This window comes from Macrobrachium nipponense, chromosome 19 (assembly GCF_015104395.2).
Source record: "Macrobrachium nipponense isolate FS-2020 chromosome 19, ASM1510439v2, whole genome shotgun sequence".
NCBI classification, from domain to species: Eukaryota; Metazoa; Arthropoda; class Malacostraca; order Decapoda; family Palaemonidae; genus Macrobrachium; species Macrobrachium nipponense.
Genome location: NC_061088.1, coordinates 33,437,700 through 33,460,314, shown reverse-complemented (window position 1 = coordinate 33,460,314; position 22,615 = coordinate 33,437,700). Strand labels below are relative to the sequence as shown.

The window sequence follows — 22,615 nt, the reverse complement described above, 5'->3', positions numbered from 1 at the left end:
GAGACCTCATGTCCCAGGAAATCCACATTCTCTACTTGTCGAATCTGACGATCAATCCATTTTCCTGAAGGCGTTTCAGCACAGCCTGGACATGTCCCAGGTGCTCTTCCGGGGATCTTTTCCAGATCCCCGGAGGCCGAAGGTGGAGTAGAAGAAGATGTATGTTCCAAACGGCATGATGATGACCGTCTTTGGGATGTCATTGGGATGTACTGGCACCTGAAAATAAGATTGAAGTAGATCCATTTTAGTAAATATTTTGGCACCATGTAGGGTTCCTGTCAGGTCCTGCATGTTTGTCAGGGGGTAGTCGTCAGGCGTTGTCACCAGGTTTAACCAATGGTAGTCCCCAAAGGGCCTCCAGGTACTGTCTGGCTTCTTCACCATGTGGAGGAGGAACACCCATGGGCTTGATGCCTTTTTGCAAATACCCATCCTCTCCATTTCTGCGAATGCTTGTTTAACATCCTGGAGCTTCTTGGGTGGCAGGCGGTGAAATTTGGCATGTGTCAGCGGGACCGTGGTGGTAGATGCCATACTTGGCCTGTGTTCCTGGCACCTGGCGTAGTTCCAGCTTGAAGACATCTGGGAATTTGTGCAATAGGGCGCTGTATTTGGACGGCGCAGCAGCACATACAGCGGGCATTCCTGGGCTGGTGGCGAGCGGATGGGAGTGGCAGGTTCCGGTGTCTAGAAAGTGTTTACGGCCGATGTCCACCAGTAGACCATGTTGTGCAAGAAAATTGGCGCCCAGTAGGAAGAACCTGATGTCCGTGATGATGAAGGACCACTCGTACTTATGACCCAAATGGATATTCTGTGGGTCTGGGTTCCATAGCAGCAGATGGGGCTCCCGTTTGTGGCCACTAGTGCGGCCGCATTGTTGGGCGGATGGTCGCGGTCCTCCCTCGATGGTGGAAAGACCAGCTGCATGGCTCCCATGTCTACCAGCATTCAGCGCCCTGAGATTGCATCGTGGATGAAGAATCCCACTAGTTGGGATTCCCTGTTTTTTGCAGCCACTGCTGTTATGGGTGGCTGCCCTCTAGTTTTTTTGGAAACGTACAGGGAGCGCTGCAGATTCTGGCGTTCTTTCCGAATTATCGGTGGAAATAACACCAGGCTGGATTCGTCCATGTCCTCTGTTGCTATGGTGGCGCCTTTGATACTGTATGTGTCCCCCTCTTCGACCTTCCCTTCTATCAGGGTTTCTCCATTGGAAGTGTGCCTGCCTCCATAATTTGTGCCCTCACCTCCTGAGGAAGGTACCGCATGAATATTTCTCGAGATAGGCTGATCTCCCTTCTTTATCCATTTTCATCACAGTCCGGCAGCATCAGGAGACCTAGCAGTTCGTCCCAGGCATCCTTGGGTGACGCATCCCCCAGGGGCTGGTTCATCAGGTCCAGGGCGCAATGGGTTCTCTCTGGGGCAGGGATGGAGTATATCTCGACAAGCCTTTTGCAGAGGTATTCGTATTTGTTTTTTTTCGTCTGAGCGTCTAGCTAAGGGGTAATTTAATTGAATACTTCCTCTGGCAGCATCATCAAGGTGATATCTGCTTTGGTTTCTTCGTCTGTGACCTTGGCTACACGGAAGAGTACGTTGGCCTGCAGGAACCATGACGTGGTATTTTGACACGGAAATGGCGGCAGCTTTATTGCCTGAGATATAGCAGTTTTTGAAGGCGAGAGGGGGATGCAGAGGATCTGTGAGTCCTTGGCTTGACTTTCGAGTTCTGTGTCTGGCATTTTGACTCACAGACCAAGACACGAATTAAGCCCCATATTTAGCTGTTAATGGTGTTCGGGGTTCATCAGATGTCAAAACTATACGCTGTGTGGTTCCGTTAATGACTTTCTGAATACGGTCGATGTAAATCATAAATGGGCGGGCCAAACTGTTCGAACACGCCAGAACATACCTGGTTTTCCGAGGAAAGGGCTTTCATAAGCCTAAACTCTGTCGCCATATGGTTCCGTTAAAGGCTTCTGAAGGTAAGCGCAGCCGTTGTGAGTCCGTTAATGGCGAAGCCAAAACCACTGTTTATCGTCATTCCTCGGGTCACCAGTTGTGAGGTCGTAATGAGACAGAACTGAGTACTAACTGATTTATTACCTGGGCACGCGGTATACATAGCAGTGTGAGGACGGAAACGGAGTGCCTGACCCCCGAATCTCACAACCCGCACACAGACAGAGGAAATTTGTGTTTCTTAGCAGCTAATAAAATAACAATAGCAAAGGACATCATGGACATACATTGATGAATTATATATCGGTGAAAAGGCCAGGAAATTCTACACAGAAATATATACACGTGGTTCTTGCTGCTTTGGTAGATAAGATACATAATCGTGATTAATGGGTAAAGAAGGTCTTTACAAGTGTCTTCATTTTTTTCCCAACGAAGGTATTTTGTGGACAGTGGGTTATGTTTACGGCGATTAGTACTTGGCTCCTTATATAGAAGAGAACTCGACTGATAACGGCAACTTGTGACTATCATTATGGCTCAAATGAATTACTAATAATAATAAAGAAAGAAGTTCAAGGATACTGGCTCAAAAACTTCAAGGCCCTACACCCACGAATAGCAGCTCAACTCCAGCATTGTATCACAGACCACCATGCGCCCAAATGGATGACCACAGGGAGAACATCCTTAGTATAAAATGACAAGAACAAGGGAAATATAACAAGTAACTACAGGCCTATCACCTGCCTGCCAGTAATGTGGTAGTTACTAACAGGTATCATCAGTGCAAGGCTATACAACCTAGAGGATACAAAAACCATCCCCCGCCAACAGAAAGGCTGCAAAAGGAAGTGTAGGTGCTCAAAAGACCAGCTTCTGATAGACAAAATTGTAATGAAGAATATTAAGAGAAGGAAAAGCAACCTAAGCATGGCATGGATTGACTACAAGAAAGCCTTTGACATGATACCACACATACGGATAATAGAATGCTTGAAAATATATGGGGCAGAGAAAAACACCATCTGCCTCCTCAAAAATACAATGCACAACTGGAATACAGTACTTACAAGCTCTGGGATAAGACTATGAGAGGTTAACATCAGGAGAGGGATCTTTCAAGGCGACTCACTACCCCCACTACTCTTCGTAGTAGCCATGATTACCATGACAAAAGTACTACAGAGGATGGATGATGGGTACCCACTCAAGAAAGGAGGCATCAGAATTAACCATCTGTTGTTCATGGACGACATCATGCTGTATGGTAAGAGCATCAAGGAAATAGATACCCTAATCCAGACTGTAAGAGTTGCTTCTTGGGACATCAGGATGGAGTTTGGAATAGAAAAATGTGCCTTGGTAGCATCAAACACATAATTGAGACAGGATACAAATACCTGGGAATAATAGGAGAGGATATAAAACATCAAGAGATGAAGGACACGATCAGGAAAGAATATATTCAGAGACTTAAGGCGATACTAAAGCCATAACTCAATGCCGGAAATATGATGAAAGCCATAAACACATGTGCAGTACCAGTAATCAGATACAGCTCAGGAGTAGTGGAGTGGATGAAGGCTGAACTCAGCAGCATAGACCAGAAAACTAGGAAACACATGACAATACACAAAGCACTGCACCAAAGAGCAAATACATACAGACTATACATAATACGAAAGGAAGGAGGGATAGGGTTACTAAGAATAGAGGACTGCGTCAACATCGAGAGCAGAGCACTGGGGCAATATCTGAAAACCAGTGAAGACGAGTGGCTAAAGGAGTGCATGGGAAGAAGGGCTGATAAAAGTAGACGAAGACCCAGAAATATACAGTGACAGGAGAATGACAAACAGAACAGAGGAATGGCAAAACAAACTAATGCATGGACAATACATGAGATAGACTAAAGAACTGGCCAGTGATGAAACATGGCAATGGCTACAGAGGGGAGAACTCAAGAAGAAACAGAAAGAATGCTAACTGCAGCACAAGACCAGGCCCTAAGAACAAGATATGTCTAAAGAACGATAAATGAGAATAACATCTCACCCATATGCAGGAAGTGTAATATGAAAAACGAGACCATAAACCACATAGCAAGAGAATGTCTGGTATTTGGTATTTGCATAGAACCAGTACAAAAAGAGGCACGATTCAGTAGCAAAAGCCCTCCTATGGAGCCTCTGCAAGAAAAAACAGTTACCTTGCAGTAATAAGTAGCACAAATACCAACCCGAAGGAGTGATAGAAAATGATCAAGCAAGGATCCTCTGGGACCATGATATCAGAACAGATAGGGCGATATGTGCCAATAGACCAGGCATAACGTTGATTGACAAAATCAAGAAGAAAGTATCACTCATTGACGCCGCAATATCATGGGACACCAGAGTAGAAGAGGAGAGAAAAGAATGATAAGTATCAAGATCTGAAAATAGAAATAAGAAGGATATGGGATATGTCAGTGGAAATTATACCCATAACTGTAGGAACACTCAGCACGATCACAATATCCCCGAAAAGGAACCTGGAAAAAACTAGATGCCGAAGTAGCTCCAGGACTCATGCAGAAGAGTGTGCTTCTAGAAACAGCACACATAGTGAGAAAAGTGATGGACTCCTATGAAGGCAGGATGCAACCCAGAACCCCATAATATAAAAACCACCCAGTCGAATAGGCTGACTGTGATAAAAAAAAAAATAATAATAACGATGATTGTAGGTCCACAATAATATTCAGTAGTGGATTGTGATTATTTATACAAGCGTTACAAAAGCTTTGAAAGCCTGTGCTGAAGATGAACCCATCACAGGGTTCGAAAGCTTTTGTAACGCTTGTATAAATAATCACAATCCACTACTGAACATTATTGTGGACCTTCAATCATATTCCAGTCTCGACATTGAGGAAGTTTGCCTCAACAATAATAGTAATAATATCAAGCTGGAGAAGAATAAAGCAACACTATAAAACTGCACTGCTTCCCCTAATACGAGGTGGTTCCTGAGAGAATTCGAGAAATAATCATTGTCAGTAATGTTTCAGTTCTTTAACTGCTGAAATAATGTTGTTTTAACTGCTATTATTACACATTATCCGAATCATTAACCATTAGAGAGACAGACAGAGATGCTAGGTGTCATGATTTAGATCTTAGCTGTAATTTTTTCATAAGGATATACGTATATGTGGGCATCCATGTTCACGACACAGTTACGATGTCGGTATGGGACGTAACTACATAACAATGTCGTCACGTCTTCGCGGACACCGTTGGCCTGTCGCAACCGCCAAATGTGGGCGTGGCCCAAATCATCTGCAACATGTGCGTATGAGTACGTACGTAGTACATATTCTCATCTCGACGAGCGCAATTCTCATAATGGTGTAATGGTTCATTGCATATGACGCCATGGTATCGTAATCAGGCGATTTTTTTTTTTCATGGTCCGCCACTGAAGCCGACTGATCATTACAATGGTCGCGGTCTTGAGACAACAATGTCTGACTGACCCAAAGCATTTAAAAAATTCTGGTGCTCCCGATTTAAATGTACTTCAAAATGGAAACAATAACAAACCATAAACTAAAATTTCATTTATCGAAATTAAGCAAAATGGAAAATAATGTTTATATTTGTATACCCCTTTATTTAAATGTGAAAAGTTTCCTCCTACTTTTTAAATTGCAAAGTCATTGATCAGATCCTCAAAACTAATCTTATGTGGCACATCTGCTTCCATACTTATATAATATAATGCAGATAAGGCATCCAGCCTGCCTTGTTGCACAGTTGTTCTGGTGGAATTCATGCTAAGCTGAGCAATTTGTGACCGTCAATGTTAAAAAATATATATAAAAAGCCAATGTCTACATTTGGAAAGGCACACTCAATATTACCTTCTACGACTAAAATAAAGTTCAGCATGACTGAATTTTGTTTTCACATTGTTTGTTGCACTAAACTTATGGCGCAATGATTTAAAATGTTGAAGTCAGCTGAGAAATGACTGCTGAAGTCCTCTGGGTATAAGCGTCAATCAGCTTTTGACAGCACTGAGAATACCTTCCCTTGTTAGCAGATGATGAAGTGACACATGGCACATCACTAACTAAAACGGTTTTTGCGAAGAACGCGGGCTCGATTCACCAATGTCGAATATATATATATATACATATATAGATAATATTATATATATATATCTATATATATATATATATATATATATATTACGATTTTATCGTATTTAGTTTTACTTTGTCTTATAGTACTTTTAAACGTATTTTTATTTTAATTCTTGTCTTTTACCCTTCTCTGCCATAATAACCCCGAGAAAATGAGAGATGTTGCAAACTAGATGTTACAAAATATTTCTAATTTAATTTTAACCCTGCCCCTTTCATTTCCTTTTCTTTAAAACTAAAGCAGAGCCATCTATTAGCTTTGACATCCATCGCTTTCCAGGTTAACACCGTTCTTAATTTACAGGGCTAGCCTTATTCCCCCAGTTTTCTGTTGGAGGATGTCAAGGTCTCTAAAGTAATAATGTCACAATCTTTTGTTTAACGTTAGGTTTTACTCATGAATAAACGATCAGTGCTGTCCTCCTCCACCCTGCAAAAGTCACAGACTTCGTCCTTATATAGGTCTCTTCTTCTTTGCCTTTTACCATTCACCAAAACGTTGTTCATCTGGCAGTACCTACCTCCAGCAAAACTGAGAGCATCATGTCATGATCTTGACCGCCAGCTACCAGAACAATACCGAGAACAAGGAGAGAGTTAGGATGTTTTCTCTCCGTAACTGTTTATTTATGCAGAAAAGAAGAAGAAGAAACTACGGGGCCATGGTACATCAATTTCAAATCGAAAAAAACGATAATGATTATGAAACCAAAGCTCGTGCTTCACTTTCCAAATATAATCAGAATGCAATTAACTATACGGTCTCTGAAACACGACAAAAACAAATATAAATTCCCTTTTACAAGAACTCAAGCACGCAAACATCAATAACGGACTCGCTTCTAGTGCATTTAAATGGTCAATTTAGGCAAAAGAGCAACTCCCTAGTAACGAATATATATGATAAATTACAGCACTATGAGTGCGAGAAGTATGATTTACAGAGTTTTAAGATTCGTGGTCTCCTTCTCGGTGTATTGTAATGGAATCTAAAATTTGGGCCAAAGGCCAAGCGCTGGTACCTATAAGGTTATTCGATGCAGAAAAGGAAAATTATATTATACACGTTTTGGAGGTGCAACAGGAGGAAAACCTCACAGCTGCACTATGAAACAATTGTTAGTCGAGAGTGGAAAGTAGGACAGAAGAAAGAGAATGATAAAGGAATAAAAGGGGTTGCAGCTACGACCCAAAGGGACGCTCGAGAGAACTTAAGTAGTAATGCCTACAATGCACTGGGCGAGGTGCAGTGATGTGACGGTTACAACACCAACCCCCTTTACGGGATTTCAAGTGTATTGTCCACGCTGGATAGAGCAGATGCCTCGAAACGGTTTATGCATCACAATTCTTCACTCAAACTTGCGGGTTTGTTATATGGTCTTCAACTCCGTAAAAAAAGAAAAAACCTTCTGCTATGAATATGACGAGTTACTTATCATACAATAATTTACTTAGGAGAAATAAGTTGGCAATTCTTATTTACGATTAGAACTATCCAGTATCTGTCAAGGGCAAAGAAAAAGAGTTTTGTCTGTGTACATAAGAGTAACAGAAAGAAAGAAAGAAGTCTGATGAGTTATATATATAAACTGAAGTTGGCAGTCGCGTTCTAATAAAATATTGCTTCAGATATTCGCTCCTTGGCCAGGTATGGAAGTTTCCTTTGGAATGTGCAACAGACTGTAATGGTAAAGTAAAAAATAGCACTAACAATATAAATATACAAATAGATAAGGAGCAACCAGAATAAATGAACTGGCAACAGATCTTGCATTCACAAATCACTTTGTTCATGAGCATTACTACCCTAAAAAAAAAAGTCACCTTGAATATTAATAATTTACCTACATTTTATGAATTTATACACCGTTCTAATTGACTATCCTTTTCTAATAGCTGATCTCTTCTTCCTGGAGCCAGATAACTCACAATCAATCAATCTTCTTCCTGCATTTCCGAAAACCATATTTTTTGGAAGATTGATTTTCAAGTCAGTGGTTCTTTCCAGGCTTAATTGTTCCATATGAATGGTGTTCATCTAAATAATAATAATAATAATAATAATAATAATAATAATAATAATAATAATAATAATAATAATAATAATAATAATAATAATAATAATACTGTTAAAAAGGATGGCAGAATTAAGCGAGTTGATTTTATATTTTTTTTTTCTATTTTCCTTACAATTCGCTTCTCAGGCTCAGCGATGTTTCTGAGTAACTGGCCAATATTCATATTGGGAATTTTTCAAAAATTGTAAATGCTGAAGGAATCTTTTATTAGAACAGGATATCAGGTCCAGGTCAAGCAGGGGTCGTCGTCAGTGCCGGTATTATTCCGTAAGCGTAGTTCAGTTCGGGCCAGGGTCGTCTTTGGTTTAAGGGCTGGTGTTGGTGCTGGTATAGCTGGTATTACGTTACGTTTCGACCTTCCCGTAGGTCATCTTCGGACGAGTCGGTTGAAGAGACTGTAGCAAGAAAGTTTGCGGAACGGTATTATAGTAGTGGCACGGAACCTAGAGTTGCATTCTCATTGGTCGGGCCGGTCTTGGGTGAAGCCGTGGATCTCGCCTCGAAGGTCTCAGGGATTCTCTCGTGCGAGCGCCACAGTTAGTCTGTGCCTGGGGATGAACGTCAGGAATTCCGTCATCCCCAGGCACACTACTGTGGCGCTCGCACGAGAGAATCCCTGAGACCTTCGAGGCGAGATCCACGGCTTCACCCAAGACCGGCCCGACCAATGAGAATGCAACTCTAGGTCGTGCCGCTATAAATACCGTTCCGCAAACTTTTTTGCTACAGTCTCTTCAACCGACTCGTCCGAAGATGACCTACGAGAAGGTCGAAACGTAACGTAATACCAGCTATACCAGCACCAACACCAGCCCTTAAACCAAAGATGACCCTGGCCCGAACTGAACTACACTTACAGAATAATACCGGCACTGACGACGACCCCTGCTTGACCTTGGACCTGATATCCTGTTCTAATAAAAGATTCCTTCAGCATTTACAATTTTTGAAAAATTCCCAATATGAATATTGGCCAGTTACTCAGAAACATCGCTGAGCCTGAGAAGAATTGTAAGGAGAAAAAAAAAAAGAAAAAAAACAATTGTAAGGATAGAAAAAACAATATATAAAATCAACTCGCTTAATTCTGCCATCCTTTTTAACAGTATTTGCCTAAAAGAGGGTCTACTACCAAAATAATAATAATAATAATAATAATAATAATAACAATAATATTTCGGAAGGAGACCCTCTCGTAGGCATGTTTTGTTAAAAATGACTGCTGCTTCAGCGCTATTAATCTTGTAGAGAGTCTTCTCTATCTTTCTGATGACGGCTTTCTCGTTGTTGCTTAGACTGGCGAGCAACGCACCAAAGGGCATGGTAAAATTCGGTGAGTCATTTTGTTTATTATTGCTTATACAATTCTCTCTCTCTCTCCAACGCGACGTTTCTTCCTGATCCACAGGACATTATCAGGCGATGACTGCTGAGGGACTGAATTCCAGTGGTGAGTCCTTCTTCTTATATCGTGATGTTACGGGCTCTTGAGTACGGTCAGAGCACTCTCCGACAGGTCGGATTTTCATTGGTTCCTGGGAAGGTGACTCATACAGCGGGCATTTACTTGTCTTGCAGACTTTCTCAGGCGGGGGTATCACCAGGAGCCTCTTGATTGGCTTCTACCTGAGTGACGTCACCCCTGGTATTATTCTCATGTCCAGTGTTTGTTTCATGCCCGCTGGTACTTTCGTTGGGGTGGAGGGGTGTGGTCCTCCTCACACATGTCGGTATCAGGAACGCTTCTTGGGTGGCAGGACACACCTCGAATGCGACCGAGCATCCCAGATGCTAATTAACAATGGGTACTTGAATAAACTCGTAAACCGAGAAACATGAGCCGCCCTTGACAAGTGGTACATGACAGAGGAAGATAGAAGGAACATTCCACCCCTGGAAGATATAAAACTTTTCTATAAAGCCTTCATGCACCACCAATACAAGGAGGACGAAGCAGCCATGAAGAAAATAATAGAGGAACACGTCCGCCCCATGGAGGAAGGGAAGAGAGTGTCCCCCATTATTTACTACAAGAATCGGCGTACAAAGGACCTCCTGATGAAGAAAAACCCCTCCCCGCCCGTAGGAGACCCCTAAAGCAGTCGAACGTTGTCTACCGATACATATGCCCCGCTCAGGGATGCCCTGGGATTTACATCGGCATGACGACGATGCACCTCTCTAAAAGGATCTCCTGCCACGCCCAGGAGGGCACCATTAGGCATCACTCCCTTGCAGTACACCAGAAAGACATCACGAGAGACGACATTGTCAGGAATATCAAGATCATCGGGAGAGCCCCTGACCCACGACGTCTGCTTATCCTCGAACAAAAGCCTCCCCTTAATACCACCCAAGAAGCGTTCCTGATACCAACATGTGTGAGGAGGACCACACCCCTCCCCCCCAACGAAAGTACCAGCGCGCATGAAACAAACACCGGAATGAGAATAATACCAGGGGTGACGTCACTCAGGCAGAAGCCAATCAAGAGGCCTGAGAAGGTCTGCAAGACTCGTAAACGCCCACCGTATGGGTCACCTTCCCAGGAACCAATGAAAACCCGACCTGCCAGAGAGGTGCTCTGACCATACTCAACATCATGAAATAAGAAGAAGGACTTGCCACTGGAATTCAGTCCCTCAGCAGTCATCGCTTGATAATGTCCTGTGGATCAGGAAGAAACGTCGCGTTGGAGAGAGAGAGAGAGAGAGAGAGAATTGTATAAGCAATAATAAACAAAATAACTCAATTGAATTTTACCATGCCCTTTGGTGCGATGCTCGCCAGACTAAGCAACAACGAGAAAGCCGCCATCAGAAAGATAGAGAAGACTCTCTACAAGATTAATAGTGCTGAAGCAGCAGTCATTTTTAACAAAACATGCCTACGAGAGGGTCTCCTTCCAAAATATACAAACATCAGGCTGCACGACCCCACAGCAAGAAATGAAGAAAGGACCAGGGACTTCAGAAAGTCCCTCCTACAGCGGCAACTACAGGAGAAGACTGCTGACCTGAAGACCCTGAAGGAGGAACATCACTGCCTGCTAGAAGAATGGGCGGAAATATGCTGAACCTGTCTGCCCTGATCCTGATGACAATACCAGATACGACACCCCTACAAGAGACCACCACCACCAGTCAGACGACCGAGCAGAGGACCAGCGCGAGCCTCCTACCTACAAAGAAATTAACGCGCGCCTTACCTGCCTAAGCTAGGAAGACATGCGTGACTGGGTTAGGGGTGTAACCCGCAAACTTGTTGCCCTCAACGGCGGTAAGCTACGCATCTAAGAAATGACCCAAAGGTTAATTAACCTCACTGCATACCAGCCCACCCCTGAACAAAATGACATATTAAACCTTGGGCTAAACTGCCACTTCATGTCAGAGCCAAAGAAACACGAGAAACGCCTGGAGATCGAGATGCTCCTCGACTCGATTCAGCAGTTGGAAGCCAAGAAGATCCTGACAACAACGAAGGAGGCAGCCGCTGATCTGAAGAGGAGGGAAGACATCACTGTAAGGCATGCAGACAAGACAGCCGCGTTCGTGCTCATCAGCACCTCGGAATACTTCGAGAAACTTGACACCATCTTGTCTAATGTCTCCAAGTTCGAGAGACTTAAGAAGAACCCTACAGAAGACTTCAAACGCGACGCCAACCGGGTCATCACGGCCATGAATGCCGCTACGAATGCCACACACCTCCTGCCCATCCAAGGTGACTACAACCTCGGCTATCTATACGGGAACGTGAAGACCCACAAGGAAGGCAACCCCCTACGCCCGATCATCACCCAAACGCCCGCCCCGACTTACACCCTAGCCAAATGCCTTAATAAGATTCTGACTCCATATATCCGCTACAGGCACCACCTCACCTCATCGGTGGAATTTTGGCGAAGATCAGCGACTCCTCTGGTGCAGGAACCATGACGTCCTTAGACGTTGAGTCCCTATTCACCAACGTTCCAGTCGACGAGAAGATAGGGATCATCATGGAGCGGGTATATAGGAATCCCGATATGAGACCCCTAACATCCCAGAAGACTCTTAAAGAACCCTGCTGGATATCTGTACGAAGAGAGCCCCTTTCACCACCCACCGAGGACAGATGTACCGCCAAAGGAACGGCGTAGCAATGGGGTCCCCCTTAGGAGTCCTCTTTGCTAACTTCTACATGGGTGAAGTGGAAGAAAGGGTCTTCTCGCAATATAGATGTCCCCGCACATATGGACGCTATATCGATGACATCTTCGTGCAAGCCGACTCCAAGGATGAGGTAGAAGCCCTTCGGCAGCAGTTCCTGCAGCACAGCGCACTCAACTTCACCGTCGAGTACAGCAGCAACGATCGGCTCCCCTTCCTCGACATCCTTGTCACGAAGACGAATCAGAAGTTGGAGACTACAGTTTACACCACAGCTACGAACCTTGGACTTTCTCTAAATGGAGATAGCGAGTGTCCTGCGCGGTTCAAGACCACCTCCGTCAGGGCCTTCGTCAGGAGGGCCCTCTCGCACTGTTCGACGTGGCAGGACACACACCCTGAACTCGACCGAGCATCCCAGATGCTAATTAATAATGGGTATTCGAATAAACACGTAAACCGAGAAACACGAGCCGCCCTTGACAAGTGGTACATGACGGAGGAAGAGAGAAGGAACATTCCACCCCCGGAGAATATAAAATTTTTCTATAAAGCCTTCATGCACCACCAATACAAGGAGGACAAAGCAGCCATGAAGAAAATAATAGAGGAACACGTCCGCCCCATGGAGGAAGGGAAGAGAGTGTCCCTCATTATTTACTACAAGAATCGGCGTACGAAGGACCTCCTGATGAAGAACAACCCCTCCCCGCCCGTAGGAGACCCCCTAAAGCAGTCCAACATTGTCTACCGATACGTATGCCCGCTCAGGAATACCCTGGGATTTACATCGGCATGACGACGATGCGCCTGTCTAAAAGGATCTCCTGCCACGCCCAGGAGGGCACCATTAGGCAGCACGTCCTTACAGTACACCAGAAAGACATCACGAGAGACGACATTCAGGAATATGAAGATCATCGGGAGAGCCCCTGACCCACGACATCTGCGTCTCCTAGAAACGCTGTTTATCCTAGAACAAAAGCCTCCCCTTAATACCACCCAAGAAGCATTCCTGATACCGACATGTGTGAGGAGGACCACACCCCTCCCCCCAACGAAAGCACCAGCGGGCATGAAACAAACAGCAGACATGAGAATAATACCAGGGGTGACGTCAATCAGGTAGAAGCCAATCAAGAGGCTCCCGGTGATACCCCCCGCCTGAGAAGCTCTGCAAGACTCTTAAACGCCCACCATATGAGTCACCTTCCCAGGAACCAATGAAAACCCGACCTGTCGGAGAGGTGCTCTGACCGTACTCAAGAGCCCATAACATCACAATACAAGAAGAAGGACTCGCCACTGGAATTCAGTCCCTCAGCAGTCATCGCTTGATAATGTCCTGTGGATCAGGAAGAAACGTCGCGTTGGAGAGAGAGAGAGAGAGAGAGATAGAATTGTATAAGCAATAATAAACAAAATGACTCAATCGAATTTTACCATGCCCTTTGGTGCATTGCTCGCCAGTCTAAGCAACAACGAGAAAGCCGTCATCAGAAAGATAGAGAAGACTCTCTACAAGATTAATAATGCTGAAGCAGCAGTCATTTTTATCAAAATAATAATAATAATAATAACAATAATAATATTAATAATAATAATAATAACTTTATATCAATCGAAGGAAATATCGAGTAAAATACAAGAAAGTGAAGGTATGCGTTCATCGAACCCAGGGCGTAAGCAGGCCGTAAGTTTAGTTTAGCAATGATTTCCTTATGGTTGAGGGAAAAAAAGTGAAGCTGAAGTGTGGCGCAGGTTATCGTGCAGCAGCTGAATAAAAAGCAAGATGAATTTCCTTTCTTTCTCATCATCTTTTCAGCGCCAGGGTTAATGACCCAGACCAGAGATGGAAATGTTATTTTACCACAAGAAGAATGCCTTGAAACCTCTACGGTACTACTGTCTCCGTCGATCGTTACTATACTCCATGGTGTGTGTGTGTGCAACCAAGATGTTTGATATGAGAGATCAAAGCAGATCCAAGAGAAGACATATTGAGGATAAGAAGCAGATAAAACGGGTACATCACGATATTTATGGACACAATAGTAGGATATTACACACAACAGAAACTAAAGTTGCAATTAAAATATGAAAAATCTGTAAGTCCTGTTAATGACCAAATAAATTATACAATAATTCCCTATATTTTGCGTGTAAGTTTGTAATAATTGTAATTTTCTTCCGAACAATGCTACACTTGCAACCGGAACTAATGGAATGTATGCGGCACACAAATTACAAAGAAAACACATTCGCTTTCCACATGTACAGGATAACGACGGCAGAACTTATGGCATCATCGGGAAGGCTGTATTTAAAATATCTACAATTCTTTAAATAACTGGACTATTTAATTTTTAAAAAGTCTTATATTTTTTTATAATTTATGGACTTATTACTGAAATGTGAAATTTTACTATATGAAGACTCCAACGGCAAACAAGTACACAAATAAACAAATGTTTTCGATGGGCGTCAAATGACCTTGAAGGTTAAAGCTGCATTATGGCATTGATGTGCGTATTTCTGGGCTCACGAACTATATTGGAACGCTACGAAACTGGTCTTCATGAATTATTCGGATATTTCGTCAACAATATACATTCTAACAAGAGTTGGTATTATTTTTGTTATTATATCATACATAATAAAAATATAAAAGTATACAGATTAATTTTATCAGGTTAAACACAAACAGAATTTAACATTAAGCGGTATGTCTGATGAACAAGCAACATATCACTCAAACGCTCGCTATTCTGGGGTCATAGAGAGCGAAAGTCCCCCCCGGGGAGGAAGGAGAAAAAATTGTGGGGGAGGACTGCGTGCTTATCCGATGGTTCCTTTTTCAGGTTGATGTAAATACAATTTTAAAAAATTATAGTGCAAAATCATTGCTGGTGATTTAGATTCAAAATTAATATCCATTTAAAAAATTGAATGCAAACACTCATCGTTCACCGTACTTTTCGAAATCGTCATCATAGGCCTATGTTGGTCACATGCATTCTACCGATGTGAGTTAGCGCTCGCCGCGGAACTCATATTTTATAAACTACGATCAAAAGCGACGATCTTAATTTAATTTTGGCTCACTTCAGACCTATAATAGTAGTTCAATTCATCCGAAGTAGAATAAAACTATCTGTGATAGTCCGATATGACAAAAAAAAAGAAAAAAAAACTGGTGATAATGCACAACAAAATTTCAGAGATGACATATTTAAGAAATTCCATAGTGAATAATAACCAGGGTAACGAAAAATCGTTTGTTTAAATTTCTTATTTCTTTTCAAATTCATACAATCTAATAATTAAAAAATCAAATTCCCAACTGCATTAAAAATTTGGGAGAGCGCAATTTCTGTAAACGAAAAAATGTGTATTTAATAAAAGAAAGAAAAAAAAAAACGTTTTCGAACTACATACCTAATAATACATAAACGCAGTCATTTCCATGTACTCAATGTTATTTATTTCCGGGTAAACAATATGCATGTGTTGAAATATTCGTAACAAATATTAATGAAAAAATTAGGTGAAAATCTTTGTTATGCTACAAACATCCTGCGACATTTAATCTGACATATGTGATCCACAATCTCATGCTGGAAGTTATGTAGTACATGCCAAATTATAAAGTAAAACAAGTGGCATTTATAAGTATGTACCTTCCGTATAACTTACGGTGTTACTTTTACAATTATTTTCCTACTGATATACAATTCCCCTTTTTTATGAACTAATCTACTACCCCTTTTTGGGAAAGGGCAGCCGCGTAGCACGTAGATGGTATGGGAAATTTCTCGGGCATCTGGTAGAAAATATGGAAATTAACTGGAATATTATCGCAAGGTAATCATCATCCCCAACTATTTGTCACTGCAAGCAGTTCTATATTGATTGATCTCCCCAATTTATTGCGTTTGGGGTCGCGGCGTGCTGAAATAAGGCAAAACTGATAAAGTGAATATGATATGAAGCGGAGGCAGGGAAAACGCGACCCCCGGCCATTTAAACCTACCGCCGCATAATGCATTGTGGGGCGAAAATCGTTAGGCTTAGAACGCCATAGGGAATACGTCGGGATTTTTTAGTCTTATTAATGTCTACGTTACGGTGTATAGTGTTTAATACTGCAAAGGGAGAGTGCATTAACATCTGAAGGAGGGAGGTGAGTGTGACATTGCCCCTGAAAAGAGTTAATTCTGCTGCCAAAAACTGTTAGGCCTAAATTACTAAGAATGTTAGGCTTAATGCATCCTATAAACATCATATATCATTTCAACCACTTCAGCTCTGATCATTACTAATAAGAGGCGATGCCTGCCGATTTCAACTCGACTGCAGCGATAAAATGAGGCTGGTGGAGCGAAAATAAATTCAAAACAAGAGTATCTGTCGGAAATGAGGAATATCGGAAGGGAAGTTGTAGGCCTATGCGGTGTCGCCATTATGGCGAAGTGCTGTTGCTAGGCAGAGTAGGCCTATGGGGCGGTACCTTTCGCAGTAGGCCTATTTCGCACACCCTTTTTTCTCACCCCTGGTTGCATATATTGACTTCCAGCTGAAATACTTGCATTATTTACCTGTAGAGTCAAGATTTACGTGTTTGGATTGTTTTGAGACCTTTATAAATACGTGAAAACTGGTCAAAGTACTCAATGACCTTTCCATCAATTTATTAAATTTAATGGTTTACAGTAAATTCTTGTCTTATATCATCATGCATAGAATAAGACAGGAATGAATGATGCCATAGGCCTCATTTTTTGCAAAATCAGGGAAAATTTAAAATTGGTGGGTTAATTAATTTTCATGTACCCTATAGTTTATTTCTAAGTCATAACCTAACAATCTTGTTTCAGACCTGTAGCCTAGTAATGCATTTATTACAGCTATGGAACCACCACCTGTAGGTTAATATGTCCATGGTGTTAATAGTGCCAATAATGATAACTCTTCACGGTTTTTCCAGTGCTTGCCAAGCAAGCACATGCCACGCCCAGTAGTACCTGCCCGTTTAATGTAAGTTTTTCTCCACGTGTTATCAAGAAAAATTAATTTTACAGCCGTGTGAGCACTGTTGTAAGACCTGTATTCAGTGTGTGATGTGCAATATATTTTGGAAGTAATCAAAGCTAAGTCTTATGGTCAAGTACTTAAAAATTTTCCTATTTTAACGTTTCAAGACCGTGATCTTTCACTTCAAGTTTTAGTATTCCATTGTGCTTCCTAACAATAGCTGAAATGGCATGTACCTACTGCAGTCAAAAGTCTAGCAATTTATGGCATGCCAGTTTTCTATGCAGTACAAAATGAGTGTCAGTATGGTAGCGTAGCAACTCGGTTATGAATGAAGTAAGTTTTGTTATCGTCATGTTCGTGCATTGTAGCATAACCAATTGCTGAGCCCTAACCCCGTATTTGGTAACTCATTTCTCCTCAGTATGGCACATACTGCTAAAGCTCTGCCTCTTAAATAGGTAAGCATAAAACACTTAATAGTTTTAAAGCAATACAGATTTTTAATAGCATGTCATGTCAGAACCAATGTTGCAGAATTTTGTGTGCCTTATAATTGACCAATGAAGTAGCCAGAATTTTAGGTCAATCTTTTTCACTGTTGAACAGTCTTATTTTTCAACTTTTATTTTCTTTGTATATCATAGACATGGTAAATATCAAGCTGTGCTTTTGTATAGCTTTGTACTTGAAGGCATTTTTTAACACTTCAAGTAAAGTCCTCTGGAAGATGTGTGCAGAATACTATCTCAAATATTGCTTTACAGACCACCAGCTGCTCAAGCTGAAATAAATTTTTTTTTTACTTTACACAGTGTATGGAACAGAATAATCTTCAAGTTAAAGTAAAAAAAAAAAAATGCAGTGACCAGTATGTATATCCTATCATACAGTTTTGTCAAGAAGATTTTTTCATGTTATAAACATTTTTATTTTTAGGTAAATCAAGTGCAATGTAGTTCTTATACAAATTTTACTCAAAGACAAATAAAATGCCAAGTTTTAGGAATTAAAATAGGCATCTTCGATTGCAATTAACCACCCAAGAAGCGTCCCTGGATACCGATGTGAGGAGGAGGCCACACCCCTCCCCCCCAAAGAAAGTACCAGAGCGCGTGAAACAAACACTGGACATGAGAATAATACCAGGGTTGACATCACTCATCTTAGATTGCAATTAAGGGATTTTGACGTAAGGAAAAATATTTCTGGGCGATTGGCTCGTGTCGCCAGCGAAATATCCTTTAATCTATTATTTCTAGGGTAAAATGTACTAACACATACCAGAGAATAAATAAAATAAAGAAAAAGGTCAGTATAACTGACTCGCTCACCCTCCAGGAGGGTGTGCGGTATGAACACTAGGCGAGTGAGACCACTACCACGAGCCAAATGCCAATAGAAATCTCCCACTACAAAATCCCCCCAAGAGGGGAGCCGACCCACAGAGTGAGCAGCTCGTACTACTACTACTCCATCCATGCTGCCGACTGCTGCGCCTCTAGTGGCCATCCTGAAGTTAGCAGGACAATCTTGGGCGAAGGGATGGGTAGGGGTGGGATTTCGCTGGCGACACGAGCCAATCGCCCAGAAATAGAATTTTTCCTTACGTCAAAATCCTTTTCTGGGCTCAGCTCGTGTCGCTGCGCGAAATCGTACCAGAGAAATAGCACAAGATTGTAAACAAAAGTAATAAAATAAATCAGAATAGGTCTCAAATAAAAAAATAAAAGTAAATAAAAAAGAATATAATTGCTAAAAAGATACAAATACACAGTGATACAAACTAAAAAATATGCTTAAATTACCCTTAATTCTAAACATGTTTCTTAAACATAAGGTAATTTACATATGTACAGAGGTAAATTGGCTTACATGTAACAAAATGGTATCTGTGTAAAGGCATGTATCGAAAAATATAATAGCAATTAAAACAGTCAAATGAACAAATTAATCAACAATGATAATATATAAGGAATGTATATGACTTAATATACAAAACCCGTAATCATTATAAATGAGATGTATCCCCTAGCATAAAAATAAGGGGTAACATCCATGAGATCAATATGCATAATCATCTGTGAGTGCCCTAGCCAAAAAATTAAGGGGCACCCACTACATCATCATAAAGCAGCTAAGGCACAAGGTGAATGTAAATGAACACGGTAGGAATAGACGAAACTGTTGGGTGAGGCAGGTAGAAAAGGAGGACTGAATCTTCTACTACAAATTAACTAGAGTCAGGGGAAACATATGTTTCCGCTGCTACTGCTGAAAATTTCAGAGCTTCCAAGGACTTAAGGTAATGACGTTTGAACATGTCGGCGATTTCCATCCGGTATACTTTTTTCAACTCATCGAAGTTCATGTGTTGGAAATAATTAATTGAGGTGGCTACTGCTCTGACATCATGTGCTTTTGGTGGGAAAGAGTCAGGATTGGCTTGTTTAATAAAGTACAGGATTTGTTGCCTGATGCCTTTAATGGATAAAGTTCCACCTTTTCCCTCTTAAAGAGGGGCCCCGATGAGGATGAGGAGGTCCTGGATAGAAAAGGCTCGTAAGGTTTGAAACTGGACAAAGGGATACATCTTGTGGAAGAGGTAGTACTTTCAAGGTTCCCACCTCATCAAAGGACCTTCATTCTTTGCCAAAAAGCTTCGTTCCGGAGAAAGTAGAACTTCCCCTGTGGGAAGGAATTGAATATGATCGGATCTCTGGATAAAGCGACAGTTCTGAAATTCTTGCTCCTGAAGCCAGGCTTAATAAAAATAGGGTTTTCCTTAGGAGCATCATAAACGAGCATGTGTCATTATCGGTTTCAGAAGCCAGTTTTAGAACATCGTTTAAGAACCATGAAACTGACGTAGGCCTCACAGAAGGCCTAAGTCTAGCACATGCCTTAGGAATAGACGAGAAGTAGGTATCCGTCAAGTCTATGTTAAATCCAAATTGAAATATCTTTTTCAAGGCTGACTTGTTTGTCGTAATCGTGCTAGCTGCTAAACCTTTTTCAAATAAGGATCTGAAGAAGGATATAGCTGAATTAACCGTCATGATTCTGATATCTGACTCTCTCAGGAAGGTTGCTAACTTTTTGACAGCAGCATCATACTGCCTCAAAGTTGAATCCCTTTTTATCGGATTCCAAGAAGAGAATGTTCTGAGGGTCAATATTCGCATCTCTTTTTGCCGCAAACTTCATGAAATCCATAAAGTTAGGGTTTTGAGAATCCTTGAGGAAGCGAACACAGTCTTCGTTTGTACTGACTGGGAGAGCTTGGGACTGGGGATCCGAAGAGGACGAAGGCCCAGTTCCAGAATTAGGGGATACCAATTGCTCTTCGGCCAGTCTGGGGCTACTAGAGCCACTTGACCCTTGAATGTCCTGAGTTTGTTCAATACTTTCATAAGGAGATTCATTGGAGGGAAGACGTAAATCTTCTCCCAGTTGTTCCAGTCCAGAGCCAGGGCGTCCGTGGCGTAAGCCAGAGGGTCCAGGTTGGGGCTACATAACACGGTAGTTTGTGGTTGCTTGGGATGCGAAGAGATCCCCCTGTAGCCCTGGGGCTCTTTGAAGGATCCATTGGAACGAACTGTTGTCTAGTGACCATTCCGACTCTAGGGTACTGATCGGGATAGGGCGTCTGCTATGACGTTTCTCACTCCAGCTATGTGAGTGGAGGAAAGATGCCAACTGAACTTGTTCTGCCAGGGAGAAGATAGCTACCAATGACGTGATTTAGATGACGTGACTTGGAGCCTCCTCTGTTTATACAATGTACTACCACTGCGCTTGTCCAGGACTAGCTTTATGTGGGAGTACTTTGGTGGGTGTAACCTTTTTAGAGTCAAGAACACTGCCATTGCCTCCAGTACGTTTATATGGAACTGACGGAACTGGCGTGACCAGATCCCTTGAACCTTTTTGACCTGGAATACCCTCCCCAGCCGCTTAAGGACGCGTCGTGTGGATGGTGATCCCTGGTGGAGGGAACTGGAGGGGTACTGACACTGATAGATTCTTGACTTTTGCCACGGCCGAAGCCGATTCTTTAGAATCAGAGACACTGAGGATAGCTTGTCCCTGGAACCTGACATTTGCTCGCGAGCGCCATGATCCTGGTTAGGTCTTTCAGTTTGGCTTTCATTAAGACGTTCGTTACTGATGCAAACTGGAGAGAGCCGAGATCCTTTCCTGAGCTCTCCTTGATGCTAGTTTGTGACTTAGAAATTGCTTGACTGACTTCGCTATTTCTTCCTTTGGTAGATGGAATCGACAGAGTGTGGGAGGATAGATTCCATTGAATGCCTAGCCACTGAAAGTTTGACTCTGGAGTGAGTCTTGACTTGGACTTGTTTATCTTGAATCCTAGATATTCTAGGAAACCGGATCACTTTCAGTGTAGCCTTGTTGCATTCCTCGACTGATGGGGCCCAGACAACCAATCGTCGAGATACGCCACTACCATAATCCCTTGCGATCTGAGTTGTTGCACTACCACTTCGCTAGCTTCGTGAACACCCTGGGTGCCACGTTGAGTCCGAATGGAACTACCTTGAAGGAGAAATGTCTGGTCTCCTATCTTGAAACCCAGATACGGACGAAGTGTCTTGCAATAGGGATATGATAGTAGGCGTCTGTAAGATCGATAGAGGTGGTGACGGCCCCACGGGGAAGTAAGGTCCGCACCTGTGAGATCGTGAGCATCTTGAAACTTGTCGCAGCGGATGCTAAGTTTAAGCGGACAAGTCTAAGATTACCCTTTCTTTTTGTGAGCCTTTCTTTGGCACGCTGAACAAGCGACCTTGAAATTTTAATCTCTTGACTCTCGCTATAGCTCCTTTCTGAAGGAGGTCCTCCGCGTACTCTGTCAAATTCTTTGGAAGGAAGTTGACGGAAAGGTCTGGCTGGAGGTGGGTTCGTCAACCAGCTCCAACCCAGCCCTTTTGACACTATGCTCTGAGCCCACTGGCTGAAGTTCCACGGTGGCGAAAGTGAAACAGCCTCCCTCCTACCTGAAGTTCTTCATTGGTTCTGGTAACCGCCTCGGCCTCCTCTGAAGTGCTTTCCCCTATTAAAGGGGCCTCCCGATCCTCTCCCACGAAAGGACCGCTTACCTCTGCCTCCCTTAACCCGAGTGGTCATACTTCTGAGAAGCTTGACTCTCGAAG

The 22,615-nt window shown here is 42.4% G+C and overlaps 2 protein-coding genes across 6 annotated transcripts in view; one reads left to right on the top strand and one right to left on the bottom strand.

The window, feature by feature from the left end:
* LOC135215842 (gastrula zinc finger protein XlCGF8.2DB-like) overlaps positions 1-22,615 on the bottom strand; it is a 174,217-nt gene that overhangs the window by 29,204 nt on the left and 122,398 nt on the right. The gene's annotated exons all lie outside the window — the stretch shown is intronic.
* The window catches only part of LOC135215814 (zinc finger protein 341-like), an 88,700-nt gene continuing 82,072 nt past the window's right edge, over positions 15,988-22,615 (top strand). The window contains exon 1 of one of the 4 annotated variants that reach the window (XM_064250782.1): positions 15,988-16,587. The gene's annotated coding sequence lies outside the window, so the exon portion shown is untranslated. Of the gene's footprint in view, positions 16,588-16,701; positions 17,442-22,615 lie in introns of those variants that run through there. The other 3 variants (XM_064250768.1, XM_064250788.1, XM_064250775.1) reach the window with 3 other exon arrangements.